Here is an 18,062-nt window from a genome sequence, read left to right as displayed (position 1 = left end):
CCCACTATGTGTCGTACATCGAGAGCCAGGGGAAGCGTGTGCAAAAAGCTATTTTTAGAGATGAGGCAGGAGGACTTATTTTATTATATGAGTAACACAAAGATTAGAACAACTGATTTTTTTTTAAATTGTACCCAGTTCAGGGGGTGATGTATCAGAAATTTTTGGGAGTAAAGGGGGAGAAAAAGGAGCAACGAAGTGCTGTTTATCCTGCCATTATCTTACCAGTCTGTGTTTCTTTGGACAGCAATCACGGGACCCAGATGCTAAGGGTAAGTGATATTTTCCCACAAGCAGTTTCTGGCTCGTTGGCAGCTTTTGTAGGCAGTTGTGTTGGCAGCCTTGGAGCAGCCTCTGGCTCTGTTTTGTGGCTTTGCTCTTGATGGGCTGCCTGGGCTGCCCTGTGCTGCTGGATGCCATTTCCCCCTGTCAGCCCATGGGCTTTCGGAAGCTTTCACTGTGCAAATCCCCTGTGAAATAGATAAATGGGCTCTTCTAGGGCAGAGAGGGAATCTGTTTCCTGGCTGTTGTAGACATTAGGTGAATTACTGCTTCAGGTACTTGGGGAAACTTTGGCCATTTTGCAATTTTTGGCTTCCCAAAGCTGGAATATTCATCACAAAGGCAGAACCAGGTACAGCCCCAGGTGTTAGTCTCAGTTCTCTCCCTCAACCCTGCTTTTTTTTTTATTTTTTTAACTCTCTTTTATCTCTGCTGCTCAATCTGTGGTTTTTGTAAACTCTTTAATTGTACTCTCTTTATATTATTAACAACATATATTTAACAACATATGTTAACGACACCACACCATCAGAAAGTAAACACAGTATCTCAAATATAACAATAAGATTAAAAATGAGTTCTGTACTTCATGCAGAAATGGCACATTTTTTTGTCCCAGTTTACCTGTAATTCAATCATGCTTTAAAATATAAAGAAGGTATGTAAAATAGTTTTAAGTAATTCTGAGTATTCTGTATTGAACATGTGAATACAAGTGTCTTAAAATCTTTTCAAACATTATTTCTTCTATTAGATACATATGTTACTATGCAGGCAATATAAAATATTTCTTTTACAAGTGTATTATTGAACAAAATTAGAAGAATTATATTTATAAAAGATACTCATAAGTAAGACTCTTGGGCTTTTTATTAAATCAACTAATAATATTATACATTTTTTGCATTGTTTCCCTTTTTTGCTTTGCTGATTTGAAAAAAAAAAGACATTTCTTGAGTGATGATTAACTTCTCCTTTGTGGATTTCTAACTTCCAGTTTATTAATTCTAGATTGTTTGTTATAATTAGTAAATTGCATATTTATGAATTATTATAATAAAAATGCAGAAAATTCAATTGCATTCTACTGCAGCTTCACCTGCAAAAGCAGATCTGTAGAGGGGATTTTTCCTCCTGGGTGCTTCAATGTACTTTCTAGTGTGTTAGTTTCCAAAAAGCTGTCAGATCACTTGTTAGATTTGACTGGAATTGTGTATCATTTTGATATCACTTCTGTTCATAGAATTTCCTGGAAATTCATATACCGAAAATGTTTATTAATTGGCATTTCATATGCCGTTTGTTTGGATTTTTAAATAGTCATAATGAACTCAGTGGAAATAAGAAAACAAAAACCTTCTCAACCAATTTGTGTGAGCTCTTTTACACTTTGATGTCACCAAATCTGTGTAATTCTATCTCTGTCAGGAAATTACCACATGCCAGAGATTCCTCAATGAAATGCTGACTGTCCATATTCCTAAAAATGTATGAATCTTAGAATTAATTTTTATTAGGCTGACATCAAAGACCACTGTGGATATCTTGGCCATTGTGAATTGATTGGTAATAATTTTATCCAATACTAGTTCTGTGAGAATGGAAAGGAAAAACTGCTCTTCTTGCAAAGGGGTGGTATTGGGTTAAATTTGCAATTTTTTTCTCTGTCTTAATTAAAATGCAAGTAAAGGATATTCTAAATCTAGGCATATTTACAATAAGTTTTTCCTCCAATCCATTTTTATCAATTTTCTTTCAGGACACTGTGGCTTGTGACAAAATATCTTTGTGATGACCACTCCTCACTGGGTTCCTGCTGCTTGAAGATTAGTGCCTGTTACCTAGACTTTGCAGAACTGGACTTGTAGACTGTAAGCTATTTGTCCCATAGTTTTTAAGAGTTATGTAATGCTGTGAGACTAGTGGAAATTGCCATTTAAAATGTTTCCATCTTTTCTACGTAGGTGAGTTTATACTCCACAGAACCAAACCAAACCAAGAAACAAAGAAACTACAAACAAAAAACAAACAAACAAAACCCTCAAAGCAAACAAATAAACAAAACCCACTAAAAGCAAGAAAGTCTAATGTTAGCCCTGCGCTGTGGGCACAGTTGTTGGACATACCCCTGAACTATTTCTGGAACGCCACTTTCCAAACTGAATCCCCCTTTTTTAAGGAAATACCTGAAGGATACCATTAGTGTTTCACATTGTCCGTCCACATGGCCGCTGGCTGCTGCGCTTCCCTCACTAACCTGATGTAATTAAAGGGGATTGTTCATTTTCCTCCCTGCAGCGCTGCGGTCCCGAGGCGCTTCCCCGGAGGAGCGCAGGGCTCGGGGCGGGAGCGGGCGCGGCCCCGGGAGGTGGCGGGGCCGGGTCCCCGGAGGTGGCGGGGCCGGGTCCCCGGAGGTGGCGGGGCCGGGTCCCCGGAGGTGGCGGGGCTGAGCTCCGGGAGGTGGCGGGGCCGGGCCCCCGGAGGTGGCGGGGCCGGGTCCCCGGAGGTGGCGGGGCTGAGCTCTGGGAGGTGGCGGGGCCGGGTCCCCGGAGGTGGCGGGGTTGAGCCCCCGGAGGTGGCGGGGCCGGGTCCCCGGAGGTGGCGGGGCTGAGCTCCGGGCGGCTCCGCGCTCCCGGGGCTGCCCTGAGCCGGAGGTGGGAGCTGGGCTACACCTCCCTCCCTGCCCACAGCCCTCCGGGCCAAAGGCAACCACAGGTACAATTTGCTGGTGGATTATACGGACAAATAAAAAATTATACAAAAAGATATTCAGTGCTGATATTCAGGGAACTGTAAGAAATACAAACTAATCCAGGCTTGTTAAAATAGGTTTTTCTTCCCTATTCTTTAGGTGTTTATAAAAATCGTATTGGGTCAGGGAGAAATTATCTTGATATAACTTTTATTTTTTTCCATTTTAATACTTTTGAAGTTGAAGAGCAGATGAATTTATGCGATGTGAGATTTATTTTCTAAATATTAAAATTTTACTAGATAATGTTCTTAAGATATTTGATATTTATTAAATCCTCTTCTATTAAGGAAAAAAAAAAAAAGTATATTTTCAAATCACACATGGGTTCAAAATTTTTTACCATTAAGTATAATACAAATAACCTCTGTGACTTCCTAAAGATTCCTAAGGATTAACTAGAGACTGTAGACTTTAAAAAAAATAATAATATTAGGAGTTACCATGCTGTGTATTCTACACAGAAAAGAAAAAAAAAAATTCATAGTAAGTTAGCCTAAGACTTTGGAGCAGCCTACCACAATCCAAGGTAAGGAGGTTCCCTTATAATAGTATTTTCCATCAATATTTTGCAGTTTGTTTTTAGAATCAATGTCTTCTTTCAGCCTTCAGCTTTGGGATTTATTTCACCAGATCTGCCAGTTTTCCCATTCTCCATGTGTTTTGGTGTTTAGAAGTTCCTTATCTTCACAGCAATAACTTAAAACATAGTGAGTTGCATTCTCTGCCTAGTAGGTACCTTTTATTCCCATGGTTTGTGGTTGATAAGTAGAATTTAAAAAAAATTAAAGAAAGAAAGTCAATTTAGTTTTGAGTGTCTTCAAACTCATGCTGCATATTTTTGTTTAAAGGATACAGCAGAAACTCATTTATTCTCCAAACTGAATTGCTGATATTAACACAAGGCACACTGACCATTGCCTAAAATATTAAATTTTACCTAAAAGGGGTTTTTAAAAGTTCTTTGTCTTTATGCTGTCACTCTGGAAAGCCTACAGAAGCAGGGATCCTCTATGATTCAATAAGTTCCTTTTTTTGTATTCCTGGTTTCATTTCTCTGAGCTTTGATGTATGTTTTACTCCAGTTGTGAGAAATGCATATATAAAATGCCACATGCATAGGAGAATTTCAAGTGTAAATGGATTTAAGCACCAACTTTAAGGAGAGCCCTGTCCACAAAGAAAAATGATTACCCATTAATTTTTAGACCTATAATCTTAAAATGTCTCAAAATGTCATACAGGCAAACACATCACAGCCAGGATAAATCTTTCTAGTCTTCTTACTTTTTTAAAACAGCAAAGTTATACCTTACATGATAGCTTCAAAAAAGCACAATTATCCTATGTTTTGCACCATATATTTATCAGTAATCCGTTCTGTGTGCAACTTTAAGATAAAAGCTTGCAGCTACTCCACTGCTTGCTTTTCCAAGTCACTTAAAAATGGAAAAATTGCAGCTGGAGAGGCTGGCCAGTAGAGGCCTCTCTAGATTTGCCTTATGATTAAGAACTCTGACTGCCTGGAATCAGTCGCAGTGAGGAAAAGTACTTGAAAAGATTCTGTGGCGTGGAGGGGGAAAGATCACTTTTTAATGCCCTTTTAAGTTGCAAGATGTTGATTAATGTTGCCCTTTACATTAATGATGTTTCAAGTAAAAGAAAACAAATTTAAAATGGATAAATTCTATTGAGGATGCATTAATTAAACAGAGACTTTACCATATGCTGTGGCTGGAGTGCTTGCTGGCCTTTCTGTTGTTGTTACCTGTGTAAAATCCACCCCATCCTCTACATGAATGCCCAAGCTGAATAGCCATTTGAATGCAAGCTTTAGTTTGATTCGCCATACAAGGGGTACTGTGTCACTGTGTTTTCTTTCTAGGAGTCACTAAGTGATTTCTATATCTGTTGTCATGGTGATATGGCAAAGCAGGGGAAAATGGGGGCAACTCCAGGCTTTCTCTACACCCTCTGCACTAAGAACTAAGATGTTGTTAGCAGGCCTATAAAACATTGGGCTTTATCTGGGCCTTCTTTTTGTTCTCTGATTGTCAATAAAACTCATTTTAAGGGTAACAAGGACATCTAAATGTCATCTGTCACAGTGTTAGAGAGATTAAGTTTGTTTAGGAACTTGTGCTGGACAAAAGGCCACTATTTGTTCAGCAGATACAAAGCAGTGTTGGCCATCAGGAATCGTGATTTAGAAGGAGGCTGCATGGAGCATCCAGGGAAGATCAGCTCAGTTGCAGGTGATAGTAAGAGGCTCCTTGACATGACAGCATTTAAAACACTACCAAAACAAATAGGGGTTTGAGTTAGAGCGGGTTTATCAGGGTTTTGTTCTCTTGGGCTGGATATTTTTTTTTTTGTTGCTTATCAGCTTTGTAGACCGGATGTTACTGGAGTGGCTGCACAGACCTGAGGGAAGAAAACAGCCATTGACAGCGGATGGCCTGTTTAAAAACATGACACACACACCTGATAGGCCTTGAATGAATAAAAATAGAAGAGGGAAAGGAGGTTTTCCATGGAAAATCCAACAATAATAGGTGCTGCATTAACTCAGCATTTACTTAATAATGAGGCTAAATGGAAAGTACAGATTAATGAAGACATTGGTGTTATTAAAATCAAATCCTGCGGTTCATATGCTTTTCTTAATAATGAACATTGTGGCTATTGGAGAGGAAGAACAGGATTTTTTCTATTAATTTGGCACACATCCCAGATCTCATTCAACCAGAACCTATCCTGTGCAAAATGCAACCGATGGCCTTTATGTTCCACAGTCTTGCTGTTTAATATTTTTGTTAATCCAAAAAAAAAAAAGCTTTTCTTTTTTCAAATTAAAGAAAAGGAAAGGGTGATCTTTGAGCCTAGACAATAATTAAATAACACAGACCAGCCATGTTGATTTAAGCAGAAAGGTTGGTTGAAAAATGTCCCTAGAAGGGATATGTGATGCTGTTTATTGCACTACAACTACATTTAATTCTGACATTTGTGTTTTGGTAGTAATACAATGTATAATGCTGATTGATATATTTTGTGGCTTGTTGTATATTTAGTGAGATCTAAAAGACAATATTCTGGACATCTATCTTGACAGGTAAAAATAATTTAGTTTCATTTGTTAAGGTTGCTGTAGTTCCAACACTGAACAAGCAGCATTTGAGATGCAGCTGAACAATGGAGTTGGCAGAGTTGAGTGCTCATTTTGCCATATGCTCAATGTGAAACATTTGTTTGATGTGGAAGGAAGCTGCATAACCTGGTAGTGCGGCTTGTGCATCATGGCAGTATCCACTCCTTACTCAAGTGTTTGTGTTATTGACCCAGCCATGTTCCCTGAGCATCTGCAGAGTGAATGGAGGAGGCAAACAGCGTGGCATGGGAGAGGAAATACAGCCCATGGAAAGGGGTCCTGGTCCTCCCTGGTAGGCCAGAAGGGAAGAGCATGACAGAATGTTACTATCCCATTAATTAGGTCTTTCCCTCTAACAGTTACCCCAGATCAAGCCATCAGCTTGGTTCTGCATGTGGATGAGAATAACTTTGGCTGAAGAAGTAAGAGCTCCCAGAACATGCTCTGTTGGCTCCTGTTTTCCTCATATCATAAGGCTACATTCACAGTGAAATTAAATGCAAGCACCACAGAAAATCCCTAGGAGTAAACCTTGTCAAACACGGGAAGTAAATCCCCTGCTCTGGGTGACAGTAAAAATTAAATATGTGCAGCTAGGTGTATAGCAAAACTCACTATAATAGCCTTTGGACACTGTTTAAAACAGCCCAGCCTCTAAAAGGTGTGTTGAGGTTGTTGTGTAAGGGACAGGAACACCCTCACTATTTATCCATCCCTGCAGCAGAGGGCAGGCGGAGGGTGCCCGATGGCAGAAGATCAGCATTGCTCTGTTGTCCCTTCCAATATCACTATGTCCAGGGAATGTAAAATTGTGGCAGGGAGCCTCTCTACCACCTACAGCTCCCTCCTGTGAAAGAGGCTTTCCCATCCAAGCAATTTACATGGTTTTCTGACGTCTCTGTGACCAGGCTTTTGCAAATTACTTATTACCAGGAGGCCAGAACCCAGGCTTTAGTTTTCAGTATTGGAATCAGTTGGCAGAAAAAAAAACATATTTCAAGGATGTTGAGAGAAAAAAAAATGAGCATTTTTTCCTTTGCAGACTTTTTTATGATCGTGACCTGCCACTCTTCTGTTTTCTATTATTTTAGGTATGTAGTCTGCTATTCATTCAGCTCCTCTCCACATTTTGCACTGACCTACAAGACCAGACTTGGCCCAGAAATCAGGAGATCCTTTCTCTCTCCTCCCTACTCTATTTGCTTTGAAGGACATGTCTCAGTTTCTTTCTCTCTAGGGCAATTCTAGGGTTTATGAAATGCTCATGGAACCTTGTTGGACCCTTGTGCAAAGGGCTGTTTGATGATGTGAAATGTCTTCTTACTGTGGAGCAAGCTAAGACAAAGGAATAAGTGACGCTTAAGACTCAGGTATTTGGTCCTTGCCCAGTTATTCTATGATTAAATTTAGTTCTTACATTTTCTTTCTCTGCCTCTGCAGTGACAATTCCATGCAAGCTGTCACCTTGGCATCACTGGGACAGTTAAGTGCTACTCAGTGTGAGAGAGGCCAGCAGAATTGGGCCTCATTTAGGAAATGTTTTAGGGCCATCAAAAGCCTGACCTCTTCTCTGGCTTCAAAGAAGTTATTGCTAAGTATTATTAGAGTGTTCAAACTGGGACACTGGTAGTAGTGCCAGGAGCAGAAAGTGCTCCAGCTTCAATCGGCGTTTTGCATCAGTGAGGTCTCCAGGAGCAAGCTGGCAGCCTTTGAGCTTCGCTCATGCTGTTGGGAATGAGTGGGCAAAGGTGCCTGCAAGTCTTCAGGTGCACAAAACTGCTCCACTGGGGCTTGGATGCAGATTCCCTCCCTGCCCTGAGAAGCACCTTGTGCTGTATAATGTTCTTTTCTGATGTGAAGTAAAGCCCAGACGAGTCAGTCCTGTTGGTGGGTGCCTTCAGCATCCACTGACGTGAGCAGGAGCAGAGGGTGCTCGCCCACAGTGGGCAAGCTCAGCCCATTAGTGTTAAATAGTGAAATTGTACACCAATGACTTGAATGTTGTGGGACTATTTTAGATGTTATCATAGTAATGGCTTAGAAATTGAAAGCGGAATAATAAAAATTGCTTTGTGTTCTTACCTAACACAGATATTATATATGGTCATATATATATTACCATTATATATGGTAAGATCATTTTTTTGGTATAACTTGTTTCAATGTTATTCCTGCTTGTGGTTTAAATAGTAAAAGAGAAATTAATTAAATGCCTACACTGAAAGTGTGTCACCTTCTGTTGGAATAGCAGAGAGTCATAATATATTTTATTTTTATTAGTATTATGACTAATGATTATATGGGGGATGTGACTGTTCAAATTCCCTTAGTAATGAGTTTCATGTTGCATTTGCAAAACAAGTTCAATGAAAGGAGTTATTGCTATGTAAAGTTAATTCTTACAAATAATATGAAAAAATTAGCAAGACAGCAAAAATGAGTTTTACTATAGTTTTATAACTGTTCAGTTACTGTGAATTGCTAAGATTTGTAAAGATCTTTGAAGATGAAAAGCTCTGTGTAATATTATTATACTGGCTTTGAGAAAGTAAAAGGAAAAAACCCAGTTCATCCTGTTATAATCCTTTTAGAAATTTTAACAAATCCAACGGCTTTCAAGTAGTGAAAATATTTCAGAAAGTGTTACCACCACTACTGCTGTTGCTCCAGGCTATGTTATCATATACCATAGTGTGCATGGAAGCAAAGCTTAACTAAGGTCATTCTAATGAATTTTGAACAGTTACATGGACCTAATTTGGCTTTCTGTCCTGTATGAAAGGCAACCTCTTCATGCTGCAGCACCCAGCAGAAACCCCTGAGTCGCCTTACAGCCTCATCTGCATTTTTCATCATCTGAAAGAGCTGCAAGTAACGCTCAGCCTATGAGCCCAGCACATGTGTGTGCTTCTTCCAGCTTCAGCATAGGGGGCAGACAATAGGTTTTTTTTCAGTCTCTAAAGAATTGAAAATGTATTTTATTCTGCTATCTCCACTTGTGGCTCAGGTTTCATTCTCTCATTTTTGTTACCAGGTTTGAGCTCTTGGGTACTAAACAACAGCGTTTGGTCAAATTCCTTTGATGTCAGCTCTCTCCTCCATTCCCAGGAGAGTTGCAAGGTTCCAGCATCATTCCAGGGAGCTGCTTCCCTGTTGTTGACAGAAAAAGGAGGTTGAAATCCTGAACTCATGGTTTCACTGCATGTCTGGGGAGCTGGTCTAGCAGGCCATGAGTCCATCACACTCAGTGCTCCTTCCAGCCCTACCTCCTTCCTTCTACAGATGCTACAGAGGAAACAGTTTTAGTGGGCAAACACAGTAAACCACCCCAGAAACCAGGTCAGAGTGATTGAAATTAAGGGAAGTCTCAGAGATTTAATGTTCTTCACAAAATATTATTTCCCATTCTGTCCAATCATTCTGCATATTCTTTCCTTTTTTAAAGTTCAACCGTTGTAAATTCTTGCTCTCAGAGAAATCCAGTGTTGGTGAGCTCCAAAGTAGGTGGAAATGAGAATTTCCATTTTGAAAGATATAAAATGAAAAAATTGAAAGAAAAAATTCTCAAGAATTCCCTGTTCCCATTATTGATGCAAAATATTAATTGCTAATCACTGAGATAATTTTCTCCAATAGTGTTTGATTGTTTCTTTTTAACATTTATCTCATATTGGATACAATGAGATGTTGAATCAATACATTAAAATTTAAATCCAATATTTTGCTTTCTCTGAAAAGTGCTTGTTATAACATTTGTAAATATCATTATAGACACTTTATTTAAAATGCTTCTATTTTTACTACAGTGCACAAACAACAGAAAACTGAAAAATATTTTATTCAGCTCTTTATCAGAGTTCAATTATGGAATGAAGATAGTAAGGTTTTTTTTCATCATTATTGCATTTTCCATCTTTTCATTTCAGTAAATCTCTTGTTCTAAGGTGAAGTTTCTAACCTTTACTAACTATTCAGTTTTCATACTTGGATCATGTCCTTCTTATGTCTCTCCTTTCTAATGTAAATAACCCTGTGCTTTAACTTTTCTTCAGCTGAGGGTTGGTTAGGGGTTTTTTAGATTCTTAACTATTCTTAATTATTATTTTTTTAAATCAGCTTCTCATTTACCTCTGCATTGCACCTGTTGCTCAAAAGTGATCAGAAATACTGATGTATTTCTGAAAGAGCTTTATTATTGATAAAGTAATTTAATGATATTTTAATTTTTGTGAACATTTTTTCTGATTTTTTTCACTGCAATTCAATACTATCACTAATAATGTTTATGTCATTCATCTTTCTGACTGGAAAATTAAAATATTTTAAGAATCACTAGAAGAAAAAAATCCCTGAAAGTGTCCCATATATTTGCACATTAAAATATATTTATTATCATGGTAGTCTTCACCAATTTGACTTACAGCTCTCCAAGAGTGAATGATAGTCATCTCTGGCTGCTCATGGTTTGTCTAATGAAACCAGGTGTGCTCTGCATTGTTTTTGATTCTGCAGCAAGAGTAGCACATAGCTGTAATTTTGCTCAAATCCCCAGCCCCAATATGCTTAAATTACTTTGTATTTGTGTACTAGCTTTTTACATTTCACCTACCTGCACGTTCTTCAAAGTGTACTGAACATTGCCAGGCTGATAAGATGCTTAATGGATTCTTACCCAAATGTCTCTGTCTCCTCCACAGTCACATAAGAAGCTGAAGGGCTGAAAGCAGGGTGTTTGAAGGCATCTGAATGGGAAGCTCAGAATTGTTTTGCTTAGTTTTAGACACCCAGAGCTATCAGGTGGCTGATCTCTCCGGGTTTCCTCTCCTCCAGAAGGAATGCTCAAGTGCTGCCAGCTTGCAGAGACAATATTACAAGATCCTGTGAGTAAACCTCAGTGCTATGGGTATGGGCAATGGTAAATTCTCACTCTTGGTTTGTTTCACTGAGTAATAATTTCAGTGGACTTCATCACATATGTGCCACAAATACTGCATGGTGTTTTGGCTTCCTTGTCTGTACTGACATAAAACAGAGTTGCAAGATCAAGACCTCAAAGCAGAGCTGCTGTTTCCAAGTATCAAGCATGAGTGGATACTGGATTATTTTGGTTCTTGGAGTCCCTTCCTACTTTATATTTTTAATCCAAGTCACTGGATAGACACGGCAGTTTTTTAATTGTCATCTTCCAGATGCTACATAAGTCAGCCTGATTGTTGCCCGTACATTTCATGGCTTTTTGTGTATGATCCCTTTTCCCTACATAATGAACCCAAAGGGTCTGATCCTAGACTTCCACTCTCCAGTGGTAGCTCAGGAACTTGCTTGAGATTAAATGCAATGTCAGTCCAGTGCCTTAAAAGTCTACTGTTTATTACTAAGTCCTCAGATCTGTCCAAAGAATTACATGGCAGCACATACCCTCAACTTCTAAATGGCAACAAATGTTGAGCAAGAAAGATTTCAGAGAGCTGAATTATCTCGTTAAATTAACTGGAACATTTTAATTTTTACTAGAGTTGAGTGAGCTTGAGTAAATATGACGAATTGGACGCTCACTTCATTTAGCAGACATCAAACACACACAGAACGTTGCCCAATTTAATTTAGCCCTGCCAAACTGGGAAAATGCTTGTAAAACATCAGTGAAGAAGAAAAGGGCTAAAATTTACTCTCGGTTGAGAGTGCATGCATAAATTCCCTTGACATAAACTGGTGTTGTATATATATGTATGAATTATACCATAAACTTTCCCTCAGGGAAAATCCTCCAAACACCTGCCACCAGAATTTGTGCTACCATGAGTTATTCCCAGTAAAGTCAATAATAGCCTCCCCTTTTGTTCTAAATGGAATATGTAACTCCTGTCTTACACCCCAAGGTGTATCTCCTTTTCCTCTGCTGTCTCTTATCAAACACATACCAGCACAGTCGTTTGTTCAGTCATGCTCAGTAGAGTGGTTGGCTTTTTTTTTTTTGCTTTATCCCCTGAGCTTAATGGGCACATTTTGTGAAGAGTGAGCCAACCAGGTAAATAGCTGCTACTATGGAGCTTAAGAGCTACAGCTCTCAAATTAGGAGGTGCTTTTTGTCAAATAGGCCTCTGTAGCTCTAATATTAGTAACAAAACAAGGGCTTTTCAGACAAGAAAAAAAATCTTTTGTCTGACTCTGTATCACACTTAACTCTGTTGCCTTGTCAAATATGTCAATGTTCATATTATACAGCAGCATTCATCTGTGGATGTAAAAGTGCTTTGCAAATATTACCTCTTGAATACTTTTAATTTATATTTAACAACCAGGTTTGTGAGATGGTACTCAAAAAGAATGAGAGTGAACTATTTAAAAAGTTAGTATAAATAAATTATAGTGATTTATTTGCTTTCCTGTTGCTCTATAGAAAGTTGTTGGCTCGAGCTTCAAGGCAATGCTACCTAAGCATGCTTCAAACAGCTTTTTTACTCCTTTTGTTTTAACACCCTGTCCACACATCTCTATGTGCTGCTTGAATTCTAGTTTCAGCTTCTCTGTTGCTGTAATTGGCAAGCATTTCCTGGTAGAGCACCAGGAATGAGGTACACAGAAGGCAGAATACAGCCCTGAGTAGAGGTGCTATGGTCTCAAATGCATCCAACACACAAAAACAGTCTTTTTTTTTTTTTCCCAACATTTTAACAAAATTTCTTTACTTTTTTGCATGCTTCAGAAGCATTAGCTAAAAACATTACTAAAGAAGTTCCTTGCCTTCAGGCTATGCAACTTGTCCCAGTGTTTTAAGGGATTTTTATTGATTTTTTTAAGCAAATTTTCTTTGAGCACAGTCTTTCATCCTGTTTTCTGATGACAAGGCTGCAAGGCTGTTTGCAGAAGGCAAGTGTCACAGACACATGTTATGAGTTTTAAACTGATTTGTGAAACACTGCAAGAGGATGGCTTTTACTATAATATGTCTGAAACCCCAATAATAGTGAACTACTTACCTGCTGTCTGAAAACACCCTGGATATTAGGCCTTCCTTATCTCAATTTGTCAGCTAGTTTATTAGTTTAAAATTATTATGTTTTGTGAGTAGTCCATTTGCTCATTATTTCTGTAAGAAATGTTAGTTTTATGTTAAAAGAATGCTTTGGGACAAAGGGAAATGGGGGAAGCTGCAGGCAGGATGTCTTTGGTGCTCTGCTTCTTGGGCTACTGGTCTGTCCTAGGTCTTGAGTACCAGAGCTGGTACTTACTTACAGCACTGCTTTGAGTTTTCTGACAACTGCAGGTGATTTTTCCCTTTGAAAACCAGGATTTTGGCACCCAAAGTTGGGTTCCCAGACTGAAACATTTAAAGTCTCAGGTCTTTGTTTTCGTCAGAGATGTGCACAGACAGTGAGTGAGTGAAATGACATTTGGACTGTGTATCAAGGAATGGCTGTGCAATGTGAAGTTGTTGCTGTGGAGCACATTTATTCTTGTTGCCAATTTGGAGATGATGCTCTCTGCCTGCTGAGGAGTGCAGAGGTGCTGTTCATCCCTGGAGCACAAGGCTGCTTTGGGCTAGTTTGTTTGCAGATCTGTTTTAGGATAATTCTGCAGACAGCTGTGCTGTGCAGGAAAGCTCCTATTCAGGTACACAGGACTAAAATAATAAGATCCTAGGGCAGAGATAAACATTGCCCTTCTATTTTTTGAAAGCAGATGAACTTGCTAGACCCACCCAAATGCTCTGGGGTTGTCTCCTGCCTGATGGGCTGCCACCAAGGCTCTAAAACCCTCGCACACAAAGGCACCACGGGACTCCCACCCTCGACGTGAGTGCTCTGCCTGCCTCTGGCGCTGCCTGTCAGACCCGCTTCAGCTGGAATCAAGGTAAAGAATCAGCAGCACTAAATACTGCAGGACAAAGGCATAAACCAGCTTTGTAACCCTGGGCAACCTGGCTGTTTGCTGACTGACAGTGTGAATGACAGCCCAGTTGTCACTCTAAAAGATCGTCTTCTAATCATTCCAGATATCACCCGACAAGATGATGGCTACTAAAAAGGGAATAATTTGGGAAAAGTCATAAAACCTATTATCTCCTGCTGAAACCATTTTTCTTTGCCATTTCTGAAGTCTCTGCAAAATAGCTCCAGAACATCCCATATGTAGCATGCTACTGGTTTATGAAGAGAGGGTGTCCACTCAGAAGTGCACAGGATAGCCCAGGACATTCCTAGAGAAAGCCACCCCTGAGCTATGCCACTCCTTCATGTCTTGGCAGGTGACTCCAATCCAGCCATAGCTGAAATAGTTCACCTGTTCCAAAGCACAACAGGCAGCAAAAGGCTGTCATAGTAGCTGCTCACACACATGCACAGCCTGATGAATCAGAGAGAGGATGGAGATGACCACAGCAGCAGCAGAGTGCAGTTTCTGGGTAGAATTCTTATCTTTTCTCCTTAGCAAAGAGAGAAACATCTGAAAACATTTATTAGGACCTTTTCATTTTACTTAATTTATTAAATTACATTTTAATTTCAATATGAAGAGAAGACTTTCTTGAGTCTTCTCAATGAGGAGAAGAGAAGGAATTGTGTCAATTCCTTCTAAAATGTAGTGGAAGAGATTGCAGTCTGTGAGCCAGAAAATTCTGTATATGATTCATGTAAAATATCTCAATGAAATACACTGAAATGTTGCTGCCAAAATTTGGTAGAGAAGACTGTTTCTGCAAAACAGTACATGGATTTTATGTTTGTAAACAGTTTTCTCATGTAAACAATAAAAATCCACTAAAATACTGGAAAAGTGCTTCAAAATCATTCTTTAAATATACCAGACATAACTTGTCATTTCACAGTACTGGAGAGCGGGTTTTTTAGGTTCAGAAACTTCAATAATTCAATATGTTCTGATGACATTTTCTCTAGAGCTTTGCTGTTGATTCAAAACCTGAAATGCACTCAGAAACTTCAGTCTGTAAAATCACTTAGACTGGAACTTAGATCAGTGTTTGCCTAGTCCCTCTGAACCAATGGGTCTTATGGAGCTCTGATGTGGATGGAAAGTGTGAAAGGAAACACCAGGCCTGTAAGAAGTAATAGTGAACAGCAAACACTGAAAAAGTGTCTGTGAGGAACCAAAGGCAGTCAGTTATTAAATTTATTACTGGATTCTGCTAGCAGCAATTTAAAAAAACCTAACTTCTCTTCCCTCTGATATTTCAACTATCCATTTCATATTGTTCCATTCCTTAGGTTGTATCACTAACACCACAGCTCCAGGGAAGCTCAAAAAAACTCTAGGGCTGGCTCATATTTGTCACCAATTTTCTTTTATAAGATTATAAGCAAATAATAAAAAATGCTGTTTGTTATCTTTTTTTCTAGCAATGTCATGCCCTTAAATTTGGTTTAATTTCTCATTTCTGTGCTTGTTTTGAGCTCCCCATTTTACATTTTACTCCGTTTTCTATGAAAATTGTATCTGGCTGTGCTTCCTCAAGACCAATAACTCATTAAGCATCTGAATTCAAATAAGTGAAATTAATAAAACTGTGAAATTCTTTTTTAAAAAATAACAACTTAAATTTTTATGATTTGAACTGTATTACAGTGCTTTGGGAACTGGTGGTTGGAAAAGTACGGCCAAGCACAGGAATCTCAACATACAAGGCTGGTTCCTCACCTCTTCCTAGTGCCTTTGCCACTGGCTGCTGCAGGAAATAGGAGAGAGACCTTTGCTCTCATCCAGTTGTTCTTACGCTTAAATTTTATGCTTTGATTTTTTTTCTCTATTTTGAAAATAGTTAGATAAAAGGACAAAAAAGGATAAAAGGACCAGAAGAAAGTTCCTTATTTTTTTTTTCGCACTTGTCTACTTCTCAGTTTACAGTCTCTTCACTGCCCAGAAGGAGGAAAGAAAATGAAGAAGAGAACAAATATTATGGCATCCTTGCTTTCCTGAGGCTGGTAATCCAGCCAGTTGCAGTCTCAGCCTCTAAGAGCTCAGTTTTCCCAGTAGCTTTAGGAATATTTCCTGCAGGCTTGCCTCTCTGATGTCACAGCTCACAGAGAACCATGGGAGATTAGTTGGTTAACAATCTCTCATAATTTATTCCAGGATCTTTAAACTTTTGTGTGCTTTTCCCATAAAAGACAGTTTTGCTGGTGCACGTTAGATGGAAAATATTTTGCAAGTTCATTAAAAGAATTTCTATTAAAAATCTCTTTGAGGAAGCTCCTTCCTGATTCTGAAAATTAAGTTGTAAAGGAGCAGTCTTTTTTTAAGTTGTATTTGTACTGGGAATTCTCAGAAATCCCAGCCAAGAATTATTGTAACATTGTACAAGACTGAAATTCCCTGTAGCTCTATGTTTAGCACTTGCTAAGACCCCATGGCAACATATGCTTTTCTAGTCACATATTTACTCTCTGTGACTGAAATGAATACAAAATTTGCTATCTAGTTGAGTGAAATTAACTATCTTTAGTCATCTTGGTCAAACTTGGAAACCTGATTTATTTATTATCTATCACAATACTTCTGTTTACCCTTGATTTTCTTATTTTTTGCTTGCTTGATTAAGTACCGTGTCCTCCCGTGAAGCTTGGATAGGAATATGCTTGAATGTTTTGCTAATGTAAGTTCCAGGATTGGATCCATTGCAACAATTTTGGGGTTCTTTTGAAAAATGTGAGATTTTAATTGGTCTTAATTTTTCAGCGTAGAAGTCCAATACTGTAATCGGCACTTTAAGAATGATCGAATGCTTTACCTGTACGATAGTTCCCCTCTGATATGTGTTGTATTTAAAGGTTAAAGTAAGCCTTGATGAAAGTGTTTGCCTTTAGCTGTTCATTTCTACTTTAACTATTGTTTCAGCTGTGAAAAGCTTTTTTTATTTGGTTGAGGTTTGTTTGTTTCTCGCTGCTAAGCTTTTCCAATATTTAAAAATTCTTCATTACATACAGGTTTGAATTTTGGCTTCTCTTTGGAGTATTTTACAAGGACAGAGATTTTACATGCTAAAATGCTCTCTGTAAAACACAGCTGTAAAAAAAAAAAAAGTGAAGTCTATACTGTATGTCCTCTTGAAACTTTATTCTCTTTTAAAAGGATTTATGTAATTTTACATAATTCTTTTGGCACGAATGTTTATTGCCCAGCTGGGTGAAATTATTAATGTACCTCTCAAGCTGCATTTTCAAAGATCAGTAATATATATATATATATATATATATATATATATATATTTATATACCCCTCTCTGAGGGTCCTTGATATGTAGGATTTTTATTGGAGACTCTTGTTCCACTTCAGTAAAAGGATGACACAAGATGTTTACTTTAAAAAGTCTCTGACATCCTCCTGAGAATGTTTTGATAGAATGGCATACATTTGGTTACAATTAGTAAGCCAAACAATTTTCCATTGTTATCTCACTGAGTTTGTCTAGACCTTGTAAGGAGCTTTCAGAAAATATCCATCTCCATGTTTCAGTTAATTGATTGCATGTCCAGTAGGATTATTCTATTTTATAAAGCTCTTTGTCCTTTTAGTTTTATCACAGAGATTTTACACAAATGCATGTGGTAGAAAGCAAAAGGGAAATACTGGCATGGTTAAGCATAAAGAGAAATTGTACTTGTATCAGGGCTAATATTCCTGTGTGTGGGAAAAAATATCCATGTGCTGCTGTTACTTCTGTGTGCAAGATGTTATACCCGAGGGCTGAAAGTAATAGTAGCTGGTGCGAAAGTATTCACCAATATCAAGTGCAGATGAAAGCTTTTGGAGGCAGCTGAAAGCTGAGTTCCTCAGCTTAATATTTGAACTTGCACTCTGTCTGGCATAATAAATGATGGGTGACTTAATTTCATTTGAATTCTATTCACAGTGTAATTAAAA

The 18,062-nt window shown here is 38.5% G+C and overlaps 1 protein-coding gene and 1 long non-coding RNA gene across 7 annotated transcripts in view; both read left to right on the top strand.

The window, feature by feature from the left end:
• The window catches only part of LOC111933216 (uncharacterized), a 211,215-nt gene extending 208,851 nt beyond the window's left edge, over positions 1-2,364 (top strand). The window contains exons 20-21 of one of the 2 annotated variants that reach the window (XM_086843551.1): positions 2,042-2,153; positions 2,247-2,364. The gene's annotated coding sequence lies outside the window, so the exon portion shown is untranslated. Of the gene's footprint in view, positions 1-2,041 lie in introns of both variants that reach the window. The other variant, XM_086843548.1, reaches the window with a different exon arrangement.
• Positions 2,365-4,295: 1,931 nt separating this feature from the next.
• LOC111933488 (uncharacterized) overlaps positions 4,296-18,062 on the top strand; it is a 28,714-nt gene continuing 14,947 nt past the window's right edge. For 2 of the 5 annotated variants that reach the window (XR_015274370.1, XR_015274372.1), the window contains exons 1-5: positions 4,296-7,555; positions 9,220-9,524; positions 9,992-10,063; positions 10,883-11,065; positions 13,869-14,039. This is a non-coding gene — a long non-coding RNA (uncharacterized LOC111933488). Of the gene's footprint in view, positions 7,556-9,219; positions 9,525-9,991; positions 10,064-10,669; positions 11,066-13,865; positions 14,040-18,062 lie in introns of those variants that run through there. The other 3 variants (XR_015274373.1, XR_015274371.1, XR_015274374.1) reach the window with 3 other exon arrangements.

The sequence above is a fragment of the Cyanistes caeruleus genome, chromosome 10, assembly GCF_971803275.1.
Source record: "Cyanistes caeruleus chromosome 10, bCyaCae1.hap1.1, whole genome shotgun sequence".
In the NCBI taxonomy this organism is placed as follows: Eukaryota; Metazoa; Chordata; class Aves; order Passeriformes; family Paridae; genus Cyanistes; species Cyanistes caeruleus.
This window is presented reverse-complemented; position numbering and strand designations above follow the sequence as displayed.